Here is a 23,311-nt window from a genome sequence, read left to right as displayed (position 1 = left end):
AGTAACTGGACATGTCAAACAATGTAATTTCGTAATTTTATGATCCTTCAAATAGTGAATGATGTATTGTGTCTAAGATTTGAAAAAGAACATGTTTGGAACAAGGGGGCACTCGGAGTTGAACCAAGGACCTCTTGATTTGCAGTCAAATGCTCTACCACTGAGCTATACCCCCAATGTACATTAAAAAATTTTTGTCCAAAATCTTTTAAATTATAGACAAATGCACATTTTCATGTTCTCTTGTTTGAAAACATGGATTTGAGTTACATCAATTGAAAGATTATTACTCAGACACATTATTCCAAAAAAATTCAAACTTACATGTTAGAGGACTAATAATTGATGTAAACAAGTATAATAACTAAATTAAAAACACCTTCAATATTTCAAGTAACTGGACATGTCAAGCAATGTAATTTCGTAATTTTATGATCCTTCAAATAGTGAATGATGTATTGTGTGTAAGACTTGAAAATGAAGATGTATGGTACAAGGGGGCACTCGGAGTTGAACCAAGGACCTCTTGATCTGCAGTCAAATGCTCTACCACTGAGCTATACCCCCAATGTACATTAAAGAATTTTTGTCCAAAATCTTTTAAATTATAGACAAATGCACATTTTCATGTTCTCTTGGTTGAAACATGGATTTGAGTTACATCAATTGAAAGATTATTTCTCAGACACAATATTCAAAAAAATTTCAAACTTACATGTTACAGGACTGAGAATTGATGTAAACAAGTATAATAACTAATTTAAAAACACCTTCAATATTTCAAGTAACTGGACATGTTAAGCAATGTTATTTCGTAATTTTATGATCCTTCAAATAGTGAATGATGTATTGTGTATAAGACTTGAAAAAGAACATGTTTGGAACAAGGGGGCACTCGGAGTTGAACCAAGGACCTCTTGATCTGCAGTCAAATGCTCTACCACTGAGCTATACCCCCAATGTACGTCAAAGAATTTTTGTCCAAAAAACTTTAAATTATAGACAAATGCACATTTTCATGTTCTCTTGTTTGAAAACATGGATTTGAGTTACATCAATTGAAAGATTATTTCTCAGACACAATATTCAAAAAAAATTCAAACTTAAATGTTAGAGGACTGAGAATTGATGTAAACAAGTATAATGACTAATTTAAAAACACCTTCAATATTTCAAGTAACTGGACATGTCAAGCAATGTAATTTCGTAATTTTATGATCCTTCAAATAGTGAATGATGTATTGTGTGTAAGACTTGAAAATGAAGATGTATGGTACAAAGGGGCACTCGGAGTTGAACCAAGGACCTCTTGATCGGCAGTCAAATGCTCTACCACTGAGCTGTACCCCCAATGTACGTCAAAGAATTTTTGTCCAAAAAACTTTAAATTATAGACAAATGCACATTTTCATGTTCTCTTGTTTGAAAACATGGATTTGAGTTACATCAATTGAAAGATTATTTCTCAGACACAATATTCAAAAAAAATTCAAACTTACATGTTAGAGGACTGAGAACTGATGTAAACAAGTATAATAACTAATTTAAAAACACCTTCAATATTTCAAGTAACTGGACATGTCAAGCAATGTAATTTTGTAATTTTATGATCCTTCAAATAGTGAATGATGTATTGTGTATACGATTTGAAAAAGAACATGTTTGGAACAAGGGGGCACTCGGAGTTGAACCAAGGACCTCTTGATCTGCAGTCAAATGCTCTACCACTGAGCTATACCCCCAATGTACGTCAAATAAATTTTGTCCAAAATCTTTTAAATTATAGACAAATGCACATTTTCATGTTCTCTTGTTTGAAAACATGGATTTGAGTTACATCAATTGAAAGATTATTTCTCAGACACAATATTCAAAATAAATTTAAACTTACATGTTAGAGGACTGAGAATTCAATATTTCAAGTAACTGGACATGTCAAGCAATGTAATTTCGTAATTTTATGATCCTTCAAATAGTGAATGATGTATTGTGTATAAGACTTGAAAAAGAACATGTTTGGAACAAGGGGGCACTCGGAGTTGAACCAAGGACCTCTTGATCTGCAGTCAAATGCTCTACCACTGAGCTATACCCCCAATGTACATTAAAGAATTTTTGTCCAAAATCTTTTAAATTATAGACAAATGCACATTTTCATGTTCTCATGTTTGAAAACATGGATTTGAGTTACATCAATTGAAAGATTATTTCTCAGACACAATATTCAAAAAAATTTCAAACTTACATGTTACAGGACTGAGAATTGATGTATACAAGTATAATAACTAATTTAAAAACACCTTCAATATTTCAAGTAACTGGACATGTCAAGCAATGTAATTTCGTAATTTTATGATCCTTCAAATAGTGAATGATGTATTGTGTGTAAGACTTGAAAATGAAGATGTATGGTACAAGGGGGCACTCAGAGTTGAACCAAGGACCTCTTGATCTGCAGTCAAATGCTCTACCACTGAGCTATACCCCCAATGTACATTAAAGAATTTTTGTCCAAAATCTTTTAAATTATAGACAAATGCACATTTTCATGTTCTCTTGTTTGAAAACATGGATTTGAGTTACATCAATTGAAAGATTATTTCTCAGACAAAATATTCCAAAAAAATTCAAACTTACATGTTTGAGGACTGAGAACTGATGTAAACAAGTATAATAACTAATTTAAAAACACCTTCAATATTTCAAGTAACTGGACATGTCAAGCAATGTAATTTCGTAATTTTATGATCCTTCAAATAGTGAATGATGTATTGTGTGTAAGACTTGAAAATGAAGATGTATGGTACAAGGGGGCACTCGGAGTTGAACCAAGGACCTCTTGATCTGCAGTCAAATGCTATACCACTGAGCTTTACCCCCAATGTACATTAAAGAATTTTTGTCCAAAATCTTTTAAATTATAGACAAATGCACATTTTCATGTTCTCTTGTTTGAAAACATGGATTTGAGTTACATCAATTGAAAGATTATTTCTCAGACACAATATTCCAAAGAAATTCAAACTTACATGTTAGAGGACTAAGAATTGCTGTAAACAAGTATAATAACTAAATTTAAAACACCTTCTATATTTCAAGTAACTGGACATGTCAAGCAATGTAATTTCGTAATTTTATGATCCTTCAAATAGTGAATGATATATTGTGTATAAGACTTGAAAAAGAACATGTTTGGAACAAGGGGGCACTCGGAGTTGAACCAAGGACCTCTTGATCTGCAGTCAAATGCTCTACCACTGAGCTATACCCCCCATGTCCATTAAAGAATTTTTGTCCAAAATCTTTTAAATTATAGACAAATGCACATTTTCATGTTCTCTTGTTTGAAAACATGGATTTGAGTTACATCAATTGAAAGATTATTTCTCAGACACAATATTCAAAAAAAATTCAAACTTACATGTTAGAGGACTGAGAATTGATGTAAACAAGTATTATAACTAATTTAAAAACACCTTCAATATTTCAAGTAACTGGACATGTCAAGCAATGTAATTTCGTAATTTTATGATCCTTCAAATAGTGAATGATGTATTGTGTATAAGACTTGAAAAAGAACATGTTTGGAACAAGGGGGCACTCGGAGTTGAACCAAGGACCTCTTGATCTGCAGTCAAATGCTCTACCACTAAGCTATACCACCAATGTACGTCAAAGAATTTTTGTCCAAAAAACTTTAAATTATAGACAAATGCACATTTTCATGCTCTCTTGTTTGAAAACATGGATTTGAGATACATCAATTGAAAGATTATTTCTCAGACACAATATTCCAAAAAAATTCAAACTTACATGTTAGAGGACTGAGAACTGATGTAAACAAGTATAATAACTAATTTAAAAACACCTTCAATATTTCAAGTAACTGGACATGTCAAGCAATGTAATTTCGTAATTTTATGATCCTTCAAATAGTGAATGATGTATTGTGTATAAGAATTGAAAATGAAGATGTATGGTACAAGGGGGCACTCAGAGTTGAACCAAGGACCTCTTGATCTGCAGTCAAATGCTCTACCACTGAGCTATACCCCCAATGTACGTCAAATAATTTTTGTACAAAATCTTTTAAATTATAGACAAATGCACATTTTCATGTTCTCTTGTTTGAAAACATGGATTTGAGTTACATCAATTGAAAGATTATTTCTCAGACACAATATTCAAAAAAAATTCAAACTTACATGTTAGAGGACTGAGAATTGATGTAAACAAGTATAATGACTAATTTAAAAACACCTTCAATATTTCAAGTAACTGGACATGTCAAGCAATGTATTTTCGTAATTTTATGATCCTTCAAATAGTGAATGATGTATTGTGTGTAAGACTTGAAAATGAAAATGTATGGTACAAGAGGGCACTCGGAGTTGAACCAAGGACCTCTTGATCTGCAGTCAAATGCTCTACCACTGAGCTATACCCCCAATGTACATTAAAGAACTTTTGTCCAAAATCTTTTAAATTATAGACAAATGCACATTTTCATGTTCTCTTGTTTGAAAACATGGATTTGAGTTACATCAATTGAAAGATTATTTCTCAGACACAATATTCCAAAAAATTCAAACTTACATGTTAGAGGACTGAGAATTGATGTAAACAAGTATAATAACTAATTAAAAAAACCTTCAATATTTCAAGTAACTGGACATGTCAAGCAATGTAATTTCGTAATTTTATGATCCTTCAAATAGTGAATGATGTATTGTGTATAAGAATTAAAAATAAAGATGTATGGTACAAGGGGGCACTCGGAGTTTGACCAAGGACCTCTTGATCTGCAGTCAAATGCTCTACCACTGAGCTATACCCCCAATATACGTCAAAGAATTTTTGTCCAAAAACTTTTAAATTATAGACAAATGCACATTTTCATGTTCTCTTGTTTGAAAACATGGATTTGAGTTACATCAATTGAAAGATTATTTCTCAGACACAATATTCAAAAAAAATTCAAACTTACATGTTAGAGGACTGAGAATTGATGTAAACAAGTATTATAACTAATTTAAAAACACCTTCAATTTTTCAAGTAACTGGACATGTCAAGCAATGTAATTTCGTAATTTTATGATCCTTCAAATAGTGAATGATGTATTGTGTATAAGACTTGAAAAAGAACATGTTTGGAACAAGGGGTCACTAGGAGTTGAACCAAGGACCTCTTGATCTGCAGTCAAATGCTCTACCACTGAGCTATACCCACAACGTACGTAAAAAAGAATTTCTGTCTAAAAAACTTTAAATTATAGACAAATGCACATTTTCATGTTCTCTTGTTTGAAAACATGGATTTGAGTTACATCAATTGAAAGATTATTTCTCAGACACAATATTCCAAAAAAATTCAAACTTACATGTTAGAGGACTAAGAATTGATGTAAACAAGTATAATAACTAAATTAAAAACACCTTCTATATTTCAAGTAACTGGACATGTCAAGCAATGTAATTTCGTAATTTTATGATCCTTCAAATAGTGAATGATATATTGTGTATAAGACTTGAAAAAGAACATGTTTGGAACAAGGGGGCACTCGGAGTTGAACCAAGGACCTCTTGATCTGCAGTCAAATGCTCTACCACTGAGCTATACCCCCAATGTACGTCAAAGAATTTTTGTCCAAAAAACTTTAAATTATAGACAAATGCACATTTTCATGCTCTCTTGTTTGAAAACATGGATTTGAGTTACATCAATTGAAAGATTATTTCTCAGACACAATATTCCAAAAAAATTCAAACTTACATGTTAGAGGACTGAGAATTGATGTAAACTAGTATAATAACTAATTTAAAAACACCTTCAATATTTCAAGTAACTGGACATGTCAAGCAATGTAATTTCGTAATTTTATGATCCTTCAAATAGTGAATGATGTATTGTGTGTAAGACTTGAAAATGAAGATGTATGGTACAAGGGGGCACTCGGAGTTGAACCAAGGACCTCTTGATTTGCAGTCAAATGCTCTACCACTGAGCTATACCCCCAATGTACATTAAAGATTTTTTGTCCAAAATCTTTTAAATTATAGACAAATGCACATTTTCATGTTCTCTTGTTTGAAAACATGGATTTGAGTTACATCAATTGAAAGATTATTTCTCAGACACAATATTCAAAAAAAATTCAAACTTACATGTTAGAGGACTAAGAATTGATGTAAACAAGTATAATAATTAAATTAAAAACACCTTCTATATTTCAAGTAACTGGACATGTCAAGCAATGTAATTTCGTAATTTTATGATCCTTCAAATAGTGAATGATGTATTGTGTGTAAGACTTGAAAATGAAGATGTATGGTACAAGGGGGCACTCGGAGTTGAATCAAGGACCTCTTAATCTGCAGTCAAATGCTCTACCACTGAGCTATACCCCCAATTTACATTAAAAAATTTTTGTCCCAAATCTTTTAAATTATAGACAAATGCACATTTTCATGTTCTCTTGTTTGAAAACATGGATTTGAGTTACATCAATTGAAAGATTATTTCTCAGACACAATATTCAAAAAAAATTCAAACTTACATGTTAGAGGACAAAGAATTCATGTAAACAAGTATAATAACTAATTTAAAAACACCTTCAATATTTCAAGTAACTGGACATGTCAAGCAATGTAATTTCGTAATTTTATGATCCTTCAAATAGTGAATGATATATTGTGTATAAGACTTGAAAAAGAACATGTTTGGAACAAGGGGGCACTTGGAGTTGAACCAAGGACCTCTTGATCTGCAGTCAAATGCTCTACCACTGAGCTATACCCCCAATGTACGTCAAAGAATTTTTGTCCAAAAAACTTTAAATTATAGACAAATGCACATTTTCATGTTCTCTTGTTTGAAAACATGGATTTGAGTTACATCAATTGAAAGATTATTTCTCAGACACAATATTCCAAAAAAATTCAAACTTACATGTTAGAGGACTAAGAACTGATGTAAACAAGTATAATAACTAATTTAAAAACACCTTCAATATTTCAAGTAACTGGACAGTCAAGCAATGTAATTTCGTAATTTTATGATCCTTTAAATAGTGAATGATGTATTGTGTATAAGACTTGAAAAAGAACATGTTTGGAACAAGGGGGCACTTGGAGTTGAACCAAGGAACTCTTGATCTGCAATCAAATGCTCTACCACTGAGCTATACCCCCAATGTACATTAAAGAATTTTTGTCCAAAATCTTTTAAATTATAGACAAATGCACATTTTCATGTTCTCTTGTTTGAAAACATGGATTTGAGTTACATCAATTGAAAGATTATTTCTCAGACACAATATTCAAAAAAATTTCAAACTTACATGTTACAGGACTGAGAATTGATGTAAACAAGTATAATAACTAATTTAAAAACACCTTCAATTTTTCAAGTAACTGGACATGTCAAGCAATGTAATTTCGTAATTTTATGATCCTTCAAATAGTGAATGATGTATTGTGTATAAGACTTGAAAAAGAACATGTTTGGAACAAGGGGTCACAAGGAGTTGAACCAAGGACCTCTTGATCTGCAGTCAAATGCTCTACCACTGAGCTATACCCCCAATGTACATTAAAGAATTTTTGTCCAAAAAACTTTAAATTATAGACAAATGCACATTTTCATGTTCTCTTGTTTGAAAACATGGATTTGAGTTACATCAATTGAAAGATTATTTCTCAGACACAATATTCCAAAAAAATTCAAACTTACATGTTAGAGGACTGAGAATTGATGTAAACAAGTATAATAACTAATTTAAAAACACCTTCAATATTTCAAGTAACTGGACATGTCAAGCAATGTAATTTCGTAATTTTATGATCCTTCAAATAGTGAATGATGTATTGTGTATAAGACTTGAAAAAGAACATGTTTGGAACAAGGGGGCACTCGGAGTTGAACCAAGGACCTCTTGATCTGCAGTCAAATGCTCTACCACTGAGCTATACCCCCAATGTACGTCAAAGAATTTTTGTCCAAAATCTTTTAAATTATAGACAAATGCACATTTTCATGTTCTCTTGTTTGAAAACATGGATTTGAGTTACATCAATTGAAAGATTATTTCTCAGACACAATATTCAAAAAAATTTCAAACTTACATGTTACAGGACTGAGAATTGATGTAAACAAGTATAATAACTAATTTAAAACACCTTCAATATTTCAAGTAACTGGACATGTCAAGCAATGTAATTTCGTAATTTTATGATCCTTCAAATAGTGAATGATGTATTGTGTGTAAGACTTGAAAATGAAGATGTATGGTACAAGGGGGCACTCGGAGTTGAACCAAGGACCTCTTGATCTGCAGTCAAATGCTCTACCACTGAGCTATACCCCCCACGTACATTAAAGAATTTTTGTCCAAAATCTTTTAAATTATAGACAAATGCACATTTTCATGTTCTCTTGTTTGAAAACATGGATTTGAGTTACATCAATTGAAAGATTATTTCTCAGACACAATATTCAAAAAAAATTCAAACTTACATGTTAGAGGACTGAGAATTGATGTAAACAAGTATTATAACTAATTTAAAAACAACTTCAATTTTTCAAGTAACTGGACATGTCAAGCAATGTAATTTCGTAATTTTATGATCCTTCAAATAGTGAATGATGTATTGTGTATAAGACTTGAAAAAGAACATGTTTGGAACAAGGGGTCACTAGGAGTTGAACCAAGGACCTCTTGATCTGCAGTCAAATGCTCTACCAATGAGCTATACCCCCAATGTACGTCAAAGAATTTTTGTCCAAAAAACTTTAAATTATAGACAAATGCACATTTTCATGTTCTCTTGTTTGAAAACATGGATTTGAGTTACATCAATTGAAAGATTATTTCTCAGACACAATATTCCAAAAAAATTCAAACTTACATGTTAGAGGACTGAGAACTGATGTAAACAAGTATAATAACTAATTTAAAAACACCTTCAATATTTCAAGTAACTGGACATGTCAAGCAATGTAATTTCGTAATTTTATGATCCTTCAAATCGTGAATGATGTATTGTGTATAAGAATTGAAAATGAAGATGTATGGTACAAGGGGGCACTCGGAGTTGAACCAAGGACCTCTTGATCTGCAGTCAAATGCTCTACCACTGAGCTATACCCCCAATGTACGTCAAATAATTTTTGTACAAAATCTTTTAAATTATAGACAAATGCACATTTTCATGTTCTCTTGTTTGAAAACATGGATTTGAGTTACATCAATTGAAAGATTATTTCTCAGACACAATATTCAAAAAAAATTCAAACTTACATGTTAGAGGACTGAGAATTGATGTAAACAAGTATAATGACTAATTTAAAAACACCTTCAATATTTCAAGTAACTGGACATGTCAAGCAATGTAATTTCATAATTTTATGATCCTTCAAATAGTGAATGATGTATTGTGTGTAAGACTTGAAAATGAAAATGTATGGTACAAGCGGGCACTCGGAGTTGAACCAAGGACCTCTTGATCTGCAGTCAAATTCTCTACCACTGAGCTATACCCCCAGTGTATGTCAAAGAAATTTTGTCCAAAATCTTTTAAATTATAGACAAATGCACATTTTCATGTTCTCTTGTTTGAAAACATGGATTTGAGTTACATCAATTGAAAGACTATTTCTCAGACACAATATTCCAAAAAAATTCAAACTTACATGTTAGAGGACTGAGAATTGATGTAAACAAGTTTAATAACTAATTAAAAAAACCTTCAATATTTCAAGTAACTGGACATGTCAAGCAATGTAATTTCGTAATTTTATGATCCTTCAAATAGTGAATGATGTATTGTGTGTAAGACTTGAAAATGAAGATGTATGGTACAAGGGGGCACTCGGAGTTGAACCAAAGACCTCTTGATCTGCAGTCAAATGCTCTACCACTGAGCTATACCCCCAATGTACGTCAAAGAATTTTTGTCCAAAAAACTTTAAATTATAGACAAATGCACATTTTCATGTTCTCTTGTTTGAAAACATGGATTTGAGTTACATCAATTGAAAGATTATTTCTCAGACACAATATTCCAAAAAAATTTAAACTTACATGTTAGAGGACTGAGAATTGATGTAAACAAGTATAATAACTAATTTAAAAACACCTTCAATATTTCAAGTAACTGGACATGTCAAGCAATGTAATTTCGTAATTTTATGATCCTTCAAATAGTGAATGATGTATTATGTGTAAGACTTGAAAATAAATGGTACAAGGGGGCACTTGGAGTTGAACCAAGGACCTCTTGATCTGCAGTCAAATGCTCTACCAATGAGCTATACCCCCAATGTACGTCAAAGAATTTTTGTCCAAAAAACTTTAAATTATAGACAAATGCACATTTTCATGTTCTCTTGTTTGAAAACATGGATTTGAGTTACATCAATTGAAAGATTATTTCTCAGACACAATATTCCAAAAAAATTCAAACTTACATGTTAGAGGACTGAGAATTGATGTAAACAAGTTTAATAACTAATTAAAAAAACCTTCAATATTTCAAGTAACTGGACATGTCAAGCAATGTAATTTCGTAATTTTATGATCCTTCAAATAGTGAATGATGTATTGTGTGTAAGACTTGAAAATGAAGATGTATGGTACAAGGGGGCACTCGGAGTTGAACCAAAGACCTCTTGATCTGCAGTCAAATGCTCTACCACTGAGCTATACCCCCAATGTACGTCAAAGAATTTTTGTCCAAAAAACTTTAAATTATAGACAAATGCACATTTTCATGTTCTCTTGTTTGAAAACATGGATTTGAGTTACATCAATTGAAAGATTATTTCTCAGACACAATATTCCAAAAAAATTTAAACTTACATGTTAGAGGACTGAGAATTGATGTAAACAAGTATAATAACTAATTTAAAAACACCTTCAATATTTCAAGTAACTGGACATGTCAAGCAATGTAATTTCGTAATTTTATGATCCTTCAAATAGTGAATGATGTATTATGTGTAAGACTTGAAAATAAATGGTACAAGGGGGCACTTGGAGTTGAACCAAGGACCTCTTGATCTGCAGTCAAATGCTCTACCACTGAGATATACCCCCAATGTACGTCAAAGAACTTTTGTCCAAAAAACTTTAAATTATAGACAAATGCACATTTTCATGTTCTCTTGTTGAAAACATGGATTTGAGTTACATCAATTGAAAGATTATTTCTCAGACACAATATTCAAAAAAAATTCAAACTTACATGTTAGAGGACTGAGAATTGATGTAAACAAGTATAATAACTAATTTAAAAACACCTTCAATATTTCAATTAACTGGACATGTCAAGCAATGTAATTTTGTAATTTTATGATCCTTCAAATAGTGAATGATATATTGTGTATAAGACTTGAAAAAGAACAAGTTTGGAACAAGGGGGCACTCGGAGTTGAACCAAAGACCTCTTGATCTGCAGTCAAATGCTCTACCACTGAGCTATACCCCCAATGTATGTCATAGAAATTTTGTCCAAAAAACTTTAAATTATAGGCAAATGCACATTTTCATGTTCTCTTGTTTGAAAACATGGATTTGAGTTACATCAATTGAAAGATTATTTCTCAGACACAATATTCCAAAAAAATTCAAACTTACATGTTAGAGAACTGAGAATTGATGTAAACAAGTATAATAACTAATTTAAAAAAGACCTTCAATATTTCAAGTAACTGGACATGTCAAGCAATGTAATTTCATGATCCTTCCAATAGTGAATGATGTATTGTGTGTAAGACTTGAGAATGAAGATGTATGGTACAAGGGGGCACTCGGAGTTGAACCAAGGACCTCTTGATCTGCAGTCAAATGCTCTACCACTGAGCTATACCCCCAATGTACATTAAAGAACTTTTGTCCAAAATCTTTTAAATTATAGACAAATGCACATTTTCATGTTCTCTTGTTTGAAAACATGGATTTGAGTTACATCAATTGAAAGATTATTTCTCAGACTCAATATTCAAAAAAAATTCAAACTTACATGTTAGAGGACTAAGAATTGATGTAAACAAGTATAATAACTAATTTAAAAACACCTTCAATATTTCAAGTAACTGGACATGTCAAGCAATGTAATTTCGTAATTTTATGATCCTTCAAATAGTGAATGATGTATTGTGTGTAAGACTTGAAAATGAAGATGTATGGTACAAGGGGGCACTCGGAGTTGAACCAAGGACCTCTTGATCTGCAGTCAAATGCTCTACCACTGAGCTATACCCTCAACGTACGTCAAAGAATTTTTGTCCAAAAAACTTTAAATTATAGACAAATGCACATTTTCATGTTCTCTTGTTTGAAAACATGGATTTGAGTTACATCAATTGAAAGATTATTTCTCAGACACAATATTCAAAAAAAATTAAAACTTACATGTTAGAGGACTAAGAATTGATGTAAACAAGTATAATAACTAATTTAAAAACACCTTCTATATTTCAGTTAACTGGACATGTTAAGCAATGTAATTTCGTAATTTTATGATCCTTCAAATAGTGAATGATATATTGTGTATAAGACTTGAAAAAGAAAATGTTTCGAACAAGGGGGCCATCGGAGTTGAACCAAGGACCTCTTGATCTGCAGTCAAATGCTCTACCACTGAGCTATACCCCCAATGTACGTCAAAGAACTTTTGTCCAAAAAACTTTAAATTATAGACAAATGCACATTTTCATGTTCTCTTGTTTGAAAACATGGATTTGAGTTACATCAATTGAAAGATTATTTCTCAGACACAATATTCAAAAAAAATTCAAACTTACATGTTAGAGGACTGAGAATTGATGTAAACAAGTATAATAACTAATTTAAAAACACCTTCAATATTTCAAGTAACTGGACATGTCAAGCAATGTAATTTCGTAATTTTATGATCCTTCAAATAGTGAATGATGTATTGTGTGTAAGACTTGAAAATGAAGATGTATGGTACAAGGGGGCACTCGGAGTTGAACCAAGGACCTCGTGATCTGCAGTCAAATGCTCTACCACTGAGCTATACCCCCGATGTACGTCAAAGAATTTTTGTCCAAAAAACTTTAAATTATAGACAAATGCACATTTTCATGTTCTCTTGTTTGAAAACATGGATTTGAGTTACATCAATTGAAAGATTATTTCTCAGACACAATATTCAAAAAAAATTCAAACTTACATGTTAGAGGACTAAGAATTGATGTAAACAAGAATAATAACTAAATTAAAAACACCTTCTATATTTCAATTAACTGGACATGTCAAGCAATGTAATTTTGTAATTTTATGATCCTTCAAATAGTGAATGATATATTGTGTATAAGACTTGAAAAAGAACATGTTTGGAACAAGGGGGCACTCGGAGTTGAACCAAGGACCTCTTGATCTGCAGTCAAATGCTCTAGCACTGAGCTATACCCCCAATGTATGTCAAAGAAATTTTGTCCAAAAAACTTTAAATTATAGGCAAATGCACATTTTCATGTTCTCTTGTTTGAAAACATGGATTTGAGTTACATCAATTGAAAGATTATTTCTCAGACACAATATTCCAAAAAAATTCAAACTTACATGTTAGAGAACTGAGAATTGATGTAAACAAGTATAATAACTAATTTAAAAAAGACCTTCAATATTTCAAGTAACTGGACATGTCAAGCAATGTTATTTTGTAATTTTATGATCCTTCCAATAGTGAATGATGTATTGTGTGTAAGACTTGAGAATGAAGATGTATGGTACAAGGGGGCACTCGGAGTTGAACCAAGGACCTCTTGATCTGCAGTCAAATGCTCTACCACTGAGCTATACCCCCAATGTACATTAAAGAATTTTTGTCCAAAATCTTTTAAATTATAGACAAATGCACATTTTCATGTTCTCTTGTTTGAAAACATGGATTTGAGTTACATCAATTGAAAGATTATTTCTCAGACTCAATATTCAAAAAAAATTCAAACTTACATGTTAGAGGACTAAGAATTGATGTAAACAAGTATAATAACTAATTTAAAAACACCTTCTATATTTCAATTAACTGGACATTTCAAGCAATGTAATTTCGTAATTTTATGATCCTTCAAATAGTGAATGATATATTGTGTATAAGACTTGAAAAAGAAAATGTTTGGAACAAGGGGGCCATCGGATTTGAACCAAGGACCTCTTGATCTGCATTCAAATGCTCTACCACTGAGCTATACCCCAATGTACATTAAAGAACTTTTGTCCAAAATCTTTTAAATTATAGACAAATGCACATTTTCATGTTCTCTTGTCTGAAAACATGGATTTGAGTTACATCAATTGAAAGATTATTTCTCAGACACAATATTCAAAAAAAATTCAAACTTACATGTTAGAGGACTGAGAATTGATGTAAACAAGTATAATAACTAATTTAAAAACACCTTCAATATTTCAAGTAACTGGACATGTCAAGCAATGTCATTTCGTAATTTTATGATCCTTCAAATAGTGAATGATGTATTGTGTGTAAGACTTGAAAATGGAGATGTATGGTACAAGGGGGCACTCGGAGTTAAACCAAGGACCTCTTGATCTGCAGTCAAATGCTCTACCACTGAGCTATACCGCCAAGGAACATTAAAGAATTTTTGTCCAAAATCTTTTAAATTATAGACAAATGCACATTTTCATGTTCTCTTGTTTGAAAACATGGATTTGAGTTACATCAATTGAAAGATTATTTCTCAGACACAATATTCAAAAAAAATTCAAACTTACATGTTAGAGGACTGAGAATTGATGTAAACAAGCATAATAACTAATTTAAAAACACCTTCAATATTTCAAGTAACTGGACATGTCAAGCAATGTAATTTCGTAATTTTATGATCCTTCAAATAGTGAATGATGTATTGTGTATAAGACTTGAAAATGAAGATATATGGTACAAGGGGGCACTCGGAGTTGAACCAAGGACCTCTTGATCTGCAGTCAAATGCTCTACCACTGAGCTATACCCCCAATATACGGCAAAGAATTTTTGTCCAAAATCTTTTAAATTATAGACAAATGCACATTTTCATGTTCTCTTGTTTGAAAACATGGATTTGAGTTACATCAATTGAAAGATTATTTCTCAGACACAATATTCAAAAAAAATTCATACTTACATGTTAGAGGACTGAGAATTGATGTAAACAAGTATAATAACTAATTTAAAAACACCTTCAATATTTCAAGTAACTGGACATGTCAAGCAATGTTATTTCGTAATTTTATGATCCTACAAATAGTGAATAATGTATTGTTTGTAAGACTTGAAAATGGAGATGTATGGTACAAGGGGGCACTCGGAGTTGAACCAAGGACCTCTTGATCTGCAGTCAAATGCTCTACCACTGAGCTATACCCCCAATGCACATTAAAGAATTTTTGTCCAAAATCTTTTAAATTATAGACAAATGCACATTTTCATGTTCTCTTGTCTGAAAACATGGATTTGAGTTACATCAATTGAAAGATTATTTCTCAGACACAATATTCAAAAAAAATTCAAACTTACATGTTAGAGGACTGAGAATTGATGTAAACAAGTATAATAACTAATTTAAAAACACCTTCAATATTTCAAGTAACTGGACATGTCAAGCAATGTAATTTTGTAATTCTATGATCCTTCAAATAGTGAATGATGTATTGTGTGTAAGACTTGAAAATGAAGATGTATGGTACAAGGGGGCACTCAGTGTTGAACCAAGGACCTCTTGATCTGCAGTCAAATGCTCTACCACTGAGCTATACCCCCAAGGTACGTGAAAGAATTTTTGTCCAAAATCTTTTAAATTATAGACAAATGCACATTTTCATGTTCTCTTGTTTGAAAACATGGATTTGAGTTACATCAATTGAAAGATTATTTCTCAGAAACAATATTTAAAAAAAATTCAAACTTACATGTTAGAGGACTGAGAATTGATGTAAACAAGTATTATAACTAATTTAAAAACACCTTCAATATTTCAAGTAACTGGACATGTCAAGCAATGTAATTTCGTAATTTTATGATCCTTCAAATAGTGAATGATGTATTGTGTGTAAGACTTGAAAATGAAGATGTATGGTACAAGGGGGCACTCGGAGTTGAACCAAGGACCTCTTGATCTGCAGTCAAATGCTCTAAAACTGAGCTATACCCCCAAAGTACGTCAAAGAATTTTTGTCCAAAAAACTTTAAATTATAGACAAATGCACATTTTCATGTTCTCTTGTTTGAAAACATGGATTTGAGTTACATCAATTGAAAGATTATTTCTCAGACACAATATTCAAAAAAAATTCAAACTTACATGTTAGAGGACTGAGAATTGATGTAAACAAGTATAATAACTAATTTAAAAAAACCTTCAATATTTCAAGTAACTGGACATGTCAAGCAATGTAATTTCGTAATTTTATGATCCTTCAAATAGTGAATGATGTATTGTGTATAAGACTTGAAAATGAAGATGTATGGTACAAGGGGGCACTCGGAGTTGCACCAAGGACCTCTTGATCTGCAGTCAAATGCTCTACCACTGAGCTATACCCCCAATGTACATTAAAGATTTTTTGTCCAAAATCTTTTAAATTATAGACAAATGCACATTTTCATGTTCTCTTGTTTGAAAACATGGATTTGAGTTACATCAATTGAAAGATTATTTCTCAGACACAATATTCAAAAAAAATTCAAACTTACATGTTAGAGGACTGAGAATTGATGTAAACAAGTATAATAACTAGAGATGAGCGAACATACTCGTCCGAGCTTGATGCTCGATCGAGCATTAGTGTACTCGTAACTGCTCGTTGCTCGGACGAGTATTTCGCCCGCTCGAGAAAATGGCAGCTCCCTCCGTTTTGCTTTTTGGCGGCCAGAAACAGAGCCAATCACAAGCCAGGAGACTCTGCACTCCACCCAGCATGACGTGGTACCCTTACACGTAGATAGCAGTGGTTGGCTGGCCAGATCAGGTGACCCTGGGATAGACTAGCCGCTGCCCGCGCTGCTCGGATCATTCTCTGTCTGGATGCCGCTAGGGAGAGAGCTGCTGCTGGTCAGGGAAAGCGTTAGGGTGTTCTATTAGCTTACTGTTAGGCAGGAGTGATTCTAAAAGAACCCAACAGCCCTTCTTAGGGCTACAATAACGTTATAATTTTTTTTTTTTTTTATTTGCAGCTAGTACCATATTGTGAGGAATTAGCAGGGGGACTTGCTACCGTTGTGTTTAGCTCTTAGTGACACACATATCCACCTCAAACACCAAAGTGGGAAAATTTATTAGGGGTTTGAGTAGAATTAGGCACAGTCTGCCAGTTTCTTTTTATTTTACGTTTATTGTTTTAATAACTCAGTGTCATCTCATCTTGCATAGTAGTGTGCTGTAATACTTGGCTAGAAAATAGCCATAGGAGAATACAAACGGCTTAATTACGCCTACAGTAGCGTTATATATATTTGTTTTCTGGTTGATCTGCTGGTGGCTGTAGTTGTTGCAGTGCATCTACTAGTAAATTGTGAGCAATTTGGAGTCAGACTTGCGACCACTGTGTTTTAGTGACGCACATATCCATCGCAAAGACCGAAGTGGGAAAATTTATTAGGGCCCGGGGTTGGATTTCAATTAGGCACAGTCTGCCATTTCCTTTTTTATTTTACGTTTATTTTTTTCATAACTCAGCGTCATCTCATCTGGCATAGTAGTGTGCTGTAATAATTGGCTAGAAAATAGCCATAGGAGAATACAAACGGCTTAATTACGCCTACAGTAGCGTTATATATATTTGATTTCTGGTTGATCTGCTGGTGGCTGTAGTTGTTGCAGTGCATCTACTAGTAAATTGTGAGCAATTTGGAGTCAGACTTGCGACCACTGTGTTTTAGTGACGCACATATCCATCGCAAAGACCGAAGTGGGAAAATTTATTAGGGCCCGGGGTTGGATTTCAATTAGGCACAGTCTGCCATTTCCTTTTTTATTTTACATTTATTTTTTTTCATAACTCAGCGTCATCCCATCTGGCATAGTAGTGTGCTGTAATACTTGGCTAGAAAATAGCCATAGGAGAATACAAACGGCTTAATTACGCCTACAGTAGCGTTATATATATTTGATTTCTGGTTGATCTGCTGGTGGCTGTAGTTGTTGCAGTGCATCTACTAGTAAATTGTGAGCAATTTGGAGTCAGACTTGCGACCACTGTGTTTTAGTGACGCACATATCCATCGCAAAGACTGAAGTGGGAAAATTTATTAGGGCCCGGGGTTGGATTTCAATTAGGCACAGTCTGCCATTTCCTTTTTTATTTTACGTTTATTTTTTTCATAACTCAGCGTCATCTCATCTGGCATAGTAGTGTGCTGTAATACTTAGCTAGAAAATAGCCATAGGAGAATACAAACGGCTTAATTACGCCTACAGTAGCGTTATATATATTTGATTTCTGGTTGATCTGCTGGTGGCTGTAGTTGTTGCAGTGCATCTACTAGCAAATTGTGAGCAATTTGGAGTCAGACTTGCGACCACTGTGTTTTGCGCTTAGTGACGCACATATCCATCGCAAAGACCGAAGTGGGAAAATTTATTAGGGCCCGGGGTTGTATTTCAATTAGGCACAGTCTGCCATTTCCTTTTTTATTTTACGTTTATTTTTTTCATAACTCAGCGTCATCTCATCTGGCATAGCAGTGTGCTTTCATACTTGGCTAGAAAATAGCCATAGCAATAGGATAGCATCGTTTGGTTTTAAAAACTAAAAAACACAAAAAAAAACAAACAAAAAAAAAAAGTTAAAAAAAAAATTCAAGTTATAACTCTCATTTTCAAAATGTTTAACCCGAGGGCTAGGGGTAGAGGACGAGGGCGGGGACGTGGGCGTCCAACTACTGCAGGGGTCAGAGGCCGTGGTTCTGGGCGGGGTGAGACACCACCTGCTTATGAGGGAGCAGGGGAACGCCGCAGAGCTACACTCCCTAGGTTCATGTCTGAAGTTACTGGGAATCGTGGTAGAGCACTTTTGAGGCCAGAACAGTGCGAACAGGTGATGTCGTGGATTGCCGACAATGCTTCGAGCAATTTGTCCACCAGTCAGTCTTCCACGCAGTCCACCCATGTCACCGAAATCGGCACTCCTCCAGCTCCTGCACCTCAGTCTCCTCCCCCCCAGTCTGCCCCCTCCCAGCAAAATTTGCCATTTGAACCGGCATACTCTGAGGAACTGTTTTCTGGACCATTCCCACAGTCACAAACCACTTGTCCGGTTGCTGATGAGCAATTTTCCGATGCCCAGGTTTTCCACCAGTCGCAGTCTGTGGGTGATGATGACCTTGTTGACGTACTGGAAGAAGTGTGTAAAGAGGTGTCCGACGATGAGGAGACACGGTTGTCAGACAGTGGGGAAGTTGTTGTCAGGGCAGGAAGTCCGAGGGGGGAGCAGACTGAGGGATCGGAGGATGATGAGGTGACAGACCCAAGCTGGGTTGAGAGGCCGGGTGAACACAGTGCTTCTGAGACGGAGGAGAGTCCTCGACCAGAACAGGTTGGAAGAGGCAGTGGTGGGGCCAGACGGAGAGGCAGGGCCAGACCTGGTGCATCAGCGCCAAATGTGTCAACTAGTGAAGCTCCCGTGGCAAGGGCTCCTGCGGCGAGGGCTAGATTTTCAGAAGTCTGGAGGTTCTTTAAGGAAACACCGGATGACCGACGGACTGTGGTGTGCCACATTTGCCAAACCAGGATCAGCAGGGGTTCCACCACTACTAGCTTAACTACCACCAGTATGCGCAGGCATATGAATGCTAAACACCCCACTCAGTGGCAACAAGCGCGTTCACCTCCGGCCGTGCACACCACTGCTCCTTCCCCTGTGTCAGCTGATAGTCAGCCCCCTGCCCAGGACCCTGCCACAAAAACCCCATCGTCGCCTCCACGATCCTCCACAGCATCCACCAGCGTTCAGCTCTCCATACCCCAGACGCTGGAGCGGAAACGCAAATATAGTGCAACCCACCCGCACGCCCAAGCCCTTAATGTGCACATCTCCAGATTGCTAAGCCTGGAGATGCTGCCCTATAGGCTAGTAGAGACCGAGGCCTTTCGCAGCCTCATGGCGGCGGCCGCCCCTCGGTATTCGGTCCCCAGCCGCCACTACTTTTCCCGATGTGCCGTCCCAGCCCTGCACCAGCACGTGTCAGACAACATAATCCGTGCCCTGACCAACGTCGTTTCTGACAAGGTCCACCTGACCACGGACACGTGGACGAGTGCTGCCGGGCAGGGCCACTATATATCTCTGACGGCACATTGGGTTAACTTGGTGGAGGCTGGGACCGAGTGTGACCCTGCGGCTGGTCATATACTGCCGACGCCGAGGATTGCGGGGCCTACCTCGGTCCAGGTGTTTGAGGCCTACTATGCCTCCTCCTCCTCCCACCCCTCCTCCACCTCCTCCTCCGAACGACCATCCGTGGGCATGGCGCCATCAGTCGGTAGCTCTAGGCACAGCAGCAGTGCCGTCGCTAAGCGACAGCAGGCGGTGCTCAAACTGCTGAGCCTAGGCGATAAAAGGCACACCGCCCAAGAACTATTACAGGGCATCACGGCGCAGACTGATCTGTGGCTGGCACCGCTGAACCTGAAGCCAGGCATGGTTGTGTGTGACAACGGCCGTAACCTGGTGGCGGCTCTGCAACTCGGCAGACTGACACATGTGCCATGCCTGGCCCATGTGTTAAATCTGATAGTTCAGCGTTTCCTCAAGACATACCCCAATCTGTCTGATTTGCTCACGAAGGTGCGCCGCATCTGTGCGCATTTCAGGAAGTCCAGCACAGATGCTGCCACTCTCAGGGCAGCGCAGCGCCGCCTCCAACTGCCCGCTCACCGACTGTTGTGCGACGTGCCCACGAGGTGGAATTCAACACTGACCATGTTATCCAGAGTTTACCAGCAGCGCCGAGCGATTGTAGACTGCCAGATGTCAACTTCCACCAGAACTGGTAGTCAGGTCAGTCAGCTTCCTCAAGTCTACAATGAGGAGTGGACGTGGATGTCTGATATCTGTCAGGTGCTGAGTAACTTTGAGGAGTCAACACAGATGGTCAGTGGCGATGCTGCCATCATCAGCCTCACCATCCCGCTGCTTGGCCTGTTGAAAAACTCTCTGGTCAGCATGAAGTCGGAAGCTTTGCGCTCCTCACAAGAGACGGGGGAAGAAGATTCCCTTGTTGATAGCCAAAGCACCCTTAGGTCTGTTTCTCAGCGCATATCGGAGGAGGTGGAGGTGGAGGAGGATGAGGAGGAAGAGGAGGAGAATGTTGGCGAGACACAAGAGGGGACCATTGTTGAGTCCTTCACTGTTAAGCGTGTATGGGCAGAAGAAGAGGAATTGGAGGAGTTGGAGGAGGAGGAAATGGACAGTCAGGCCAGTGAGGGGAGCGAATTCTTACGCGTTGGTACTCTGGCGCATATGGCAGATTTCATGCTAGGCTGCCTATCCCGTGACCCTCGCGTTCAAAGAATTTATTCCAGCACCGATTACTGGGTGTTCACTCTCCTGGACCCACGGTACAAGCAAAATCTTTCCACTCTCATCCCTGGAGAGGAAAGGAGTGTGAGAATGCATGAATACCAGCAGGCCCTGGTGCACAAGCTGAAACAGTATTTCCCTTCTGACAGCGCTAGCGGCAGAGTGCGTAGTTCTGCGGGACAAGTAGCGAGGGAGAGTAGGCGAGCAGGCAGCTTGTCCAGCACTGGCAAGGGTACGCTTTACAAGGCTTTTGCCAGCTTTATGTCACCCCAGCAAGACACTGTCACCTGTCCCCAGTCTCGGCAGAGTAGGGCTGATCTTTACAGAAAGATGGTGAGGGAGTACGTAGCTGACCATACCATCGTCCTAAATGATCACACAGCTCCCTACAACTACTGGGTTTCAAAGCTGGACATGTGGCACGAACTGGCGCTGTACGCCTTGGAGGTTCTTGCCTGCCCTGCCGCTAGCGTCTTGTCCGAGCGGGTTTTCAGTGCAGCTGGTGGCATCATCACCGATAAGCGTACACGCCTGTCGACTGACAGCGCTGACAGGCTGACGCTTATCAAGATGAATAAAGCATGGATTTCTCCTAATTTCCAATCTCCAGCAGGTGAAGGAAGCTCAACCTGAATAATTTATCCACTCCTCCTCCTCCTCCTCATTTTCCTCCTTCTCCTGCTCTTTGTACAGTAAAGCAGAGGAAACTGGCTATTTTTTGACAGGGCCCACTGGCTCTACCTATAGTACTTGATGCATTTAATTTTTCTGGAGGGCCACCGACCCGGTCCTCTGTTTTAAACAATTTTTGGGAGTGCCACATACAGGCACTCAATCTATTCAATTTTTCTGGAGCTCCACCTACCTGCTCCTCTGGTTTGAAAAATTTTTTGGACTGCCACATACAGGCACTCAATCTATTCCATTTTTCTGGAGGGCCACCTACCTGCTCCTCTGGTTTGAAAACTTTTTTGGACTGCCACATACAGGCACTCAATCTATTCAATTTTTCTGGAGGGCCACCTACCTGCTCCTCTGGTTTAAAAACTTTTTTGGACTGCCACATACAGGCACTCAATCTATTCCATTTTTCTGGAGGGCCACCTACCTGCTCCTCTGGTTTAAAAACTTTTTTGGACTGCCACATACAGGCACTCAATCTATTCCATTTTTCTGGAGGGCCACCTACCTGCTCCTCTGATTTGAAAAATTTTTTGGACTGCCACATACAGGCACTATCCAAATTGAATTGTCTCCATAGCAGCCTCCACACGTTGTCTCCATTGCTACCTCCAAAAGTCGTCCATATAGCTGCCTCCATACATCGTCCCTTTATCAAACGAGGTTTGTCAGGCCGAAATTTGGGTTGTTTTCATGGATTCCACATCAAAGTTGTTAACTTTGTCGCCACCCTGCTGTGTTATCCACAAAATACACTGGCAAACTTTTTTCATTTACGGATATTATTTCAGCGCTTCTTGCGCAGATGTTTACATTCCCCTCACCCGCCATATCCCAAACTTATAAGAACGCTACTACACTTGATCTTATCCGAAAGGTTCTTAGAAGTGCTGTTTGGGGAGTAGCCTAGAGACAGGGGCTTGGATTGGCGAAAGCTCGCCTGGCAGCGGAGCGCCAGCTCCATGCCAAGAAACAACTAACATAGTTTTAACTGCAGCACCTTTAATCTACTACTAGTTCACTGCCTCCATACATCGTCCCCTTATCAAACGAGCTGTGTCAGGCAGAATTTTGGATTG

General features: G+C 36.5%; 18 non-coding genes across 18 annotated transcripts; all 18 read right to left on the bottom strand.

Moving 5' to 3' along the window:
• Positions 1-103: 103 nt before the first annotated feature.
• On the bottom strand, positions 104-175 carry TRNAC-GCA (transfer RNA cysteine (anticodon GCA)). Its single transcript has one exon. It is a non-coding gene; the product is annotated as a tRNA-Cys (tRNA).
• Positions 176-495: 320 nt separating this feature from the next.
• TRNAC-GCA (transfer RNA cysteine (anticodon GCA)) lies at positions 496-567 on the bottom strand. The gene has a single exon. It is a non-coding gene; the product is annotated as a tRNA-Cys (tRNA).
• Positions 568-886: 319 nt separating this feature from the next.
• On the bottom strand, positions 887-958 carry TRNAC-GCA (transfer RNA cysteine (anticodon GCA)). The gene has a single exon. It is a non-coding gene; the product is annotated as a tRNA-Cys (tRNA).
• A 320-nt stretch (positions 959-1,278) lies between these two features.
• Positions 1,279-1,350, bottom strand: TRNAG-GCC (transfer RNA glycine (anticodon GCC)). Its single transcript has one exon. It is a non-coding gene; the product is annotated as a tRNA-Gly (tRNA).
• A 320-nt stretch (positions 1,351-1,670) lies between these two features.
• TRNAC-GCA (transfer RNA cysteine (anticodon GCA)) lies at positions 1,671-1,742 on the bottom strand. Its single transcript has one exon. It is a non-coding gene; the product is annotated as a tRNA-Cys (tRNA).
• Positions 1,743-2,024: 282 nt separating this feature from the next.
• TRNAC-GCA (transfer RNA cysteine (anticodon GCA)) lies at positions 2,025-2,096 on the bottom strand. The gene has a single exon. It is a non-coding gene; the product is annotated as a tRNA-Cys (tRNA).
• Positions 2,097-3,200: 1,104 nt separating this feature from the next.
• On the bottom strand, positions 3,201-3,272 carry TRNAC-GCA (transfer RNA cysteine (anticodon GCA)). The gene has a single exon. It is a non-coding gene; the product is annotated as a tRNA-Cys (tRNA).
• A 1,104-nt stretch (positions 3,273-4,376) lies between these two features.
• TRNAC-GCA (transfer RNA cysteine (anticodon GCA)) lies at positions 4,377-4,448 on the bottom strand. Its single transcript has one exon. It is a non-coding gene; the product is annotated as a tRNA-Cys (tRNA).
• A 1,104-nt stretch (positions 4,449-5,552) lies between these two features.
• Positions 5,553-5,624, bottom strand: TRNAC-GCA (transfer RNA cysteine (anticodon GCA)). The gene has a single exon. It is a non-coding gene; the product is annotated as a tRNA-Cys (tRNA).
• A 320-nt stretch (positions 5,625-5,944) lies between these two features.
• Positions 5,945-6,016, bottom strand: TRNAC-GCA (transfer RNA cysteine (anticodon GCA)). The gene has a single exon. It is a non-coding gene; the product is annotated as a tRNA-Cys (tRNA).
• A 712-nt stretch (positions 6,017-6,728) lies between these two features.
• Positions 6,729-6,800, bottom strand: TRNAC-GCA (transfer RNA cysteine (anticodon GCA)). The gene has a single exon. It is a non-coding gene; the product is annotated as a tRNA-Cys (tRNA).
• A 1,103-nt stretch (positions 6,801-7,903) lies between these two features.
• Positions 7,904-7,975, bottom strand: TRNAC-GCA (transfer RNA cysteine (anticodon GCA)). Its single transcript has one exon. It is a non-coding gene; the product is annotated as a tRNA-Cys (tRNA).
• Positions 7,976-8,294: 319 nt separating this feature from the next.
• On the bottom strand, positions 8,295-8,366 carry TRNAC-GCA (transfer RNA cysteine (anticodon GCA)). Its single transcript has one exon. It is a non-coding gene; the product is annotated as a tRNA-Cys (tRNA).
• Positions 8,367-9,078: 712 nt separating this feature from the next.
• Positions 9,079-9,150, bottom strand: TRNAC-GCA (transfer RNA cysteine (anticodon GCA)). Its single transcript has one exon. It is a non-coding gene; the product is annotated as a tRNA-Cys (tRNA).
• A 2,650-nt stretch (positions 9,151-11,800) lies between these two features.
• On the bottom strand, positions 11,801-11,872 carry TRNAC-GCA (transfer RNA cysteine (anticodon GCA)). The gene has a single exon. It is a non-coding gene; the product is annotated as a tRNA-Cys (tRNA).
• Positions 11,873-13,761: 1,889 nt separating this feature from the next.
• TRNAC-GCA (transfer RNA cysteine (anticodon GCA)) lies at positions 13,762-13,833 on the bottom strand. The gene has a single exon. It is a non-coding gene; the product is annotated as a tRNA-Cys (tRNA).
• Positions 13,834-14,936: 1,103 nt separating this feature from the next.
• TRNAC-GCA (transfer RNA cysteine (anticodon GCA)) lies at positions 14,937-15,008 on the bottom strand. The gene has a single exon. It is a non-coding gene; the product is annotated as a tRNA-Cys (tRNA).
• Positions 15,009-15,328: 320 nt separating this feature from the next.
• On the bottom strand, positions 15,329-15,400 carry TRNAC-GCA (transfer RNA cysteine (anticodon GCA)). The gene has a single exon. It is a non-coding gene; the product is annotated as a tRNA-Cys (tRNA).
• Positions 15,401-23,311: the final 7,911 nt, after the last annotated feature.

This window comes from Engystomops pustulosus, chromosome 1, assembly GCF_040894005.1.
Source record: "Engystomops pustulosus chromosome 1, aEngPut4.maternal, whole genome shotgun sequence".
In the NCBI taxonomy this organism is placed as follows: domain Eukaryota; kingdom Metazoa; phylum Chordata; class Amphibia; order Anura; family Leptodactylidae; genus Engystomops; species Engystomops pustulosus.
The sequence above is the reverse complement of the archived record's forward strand: the minus strand, read 5'-3'. Positions and strand labels throughout refer to the sequence as shown.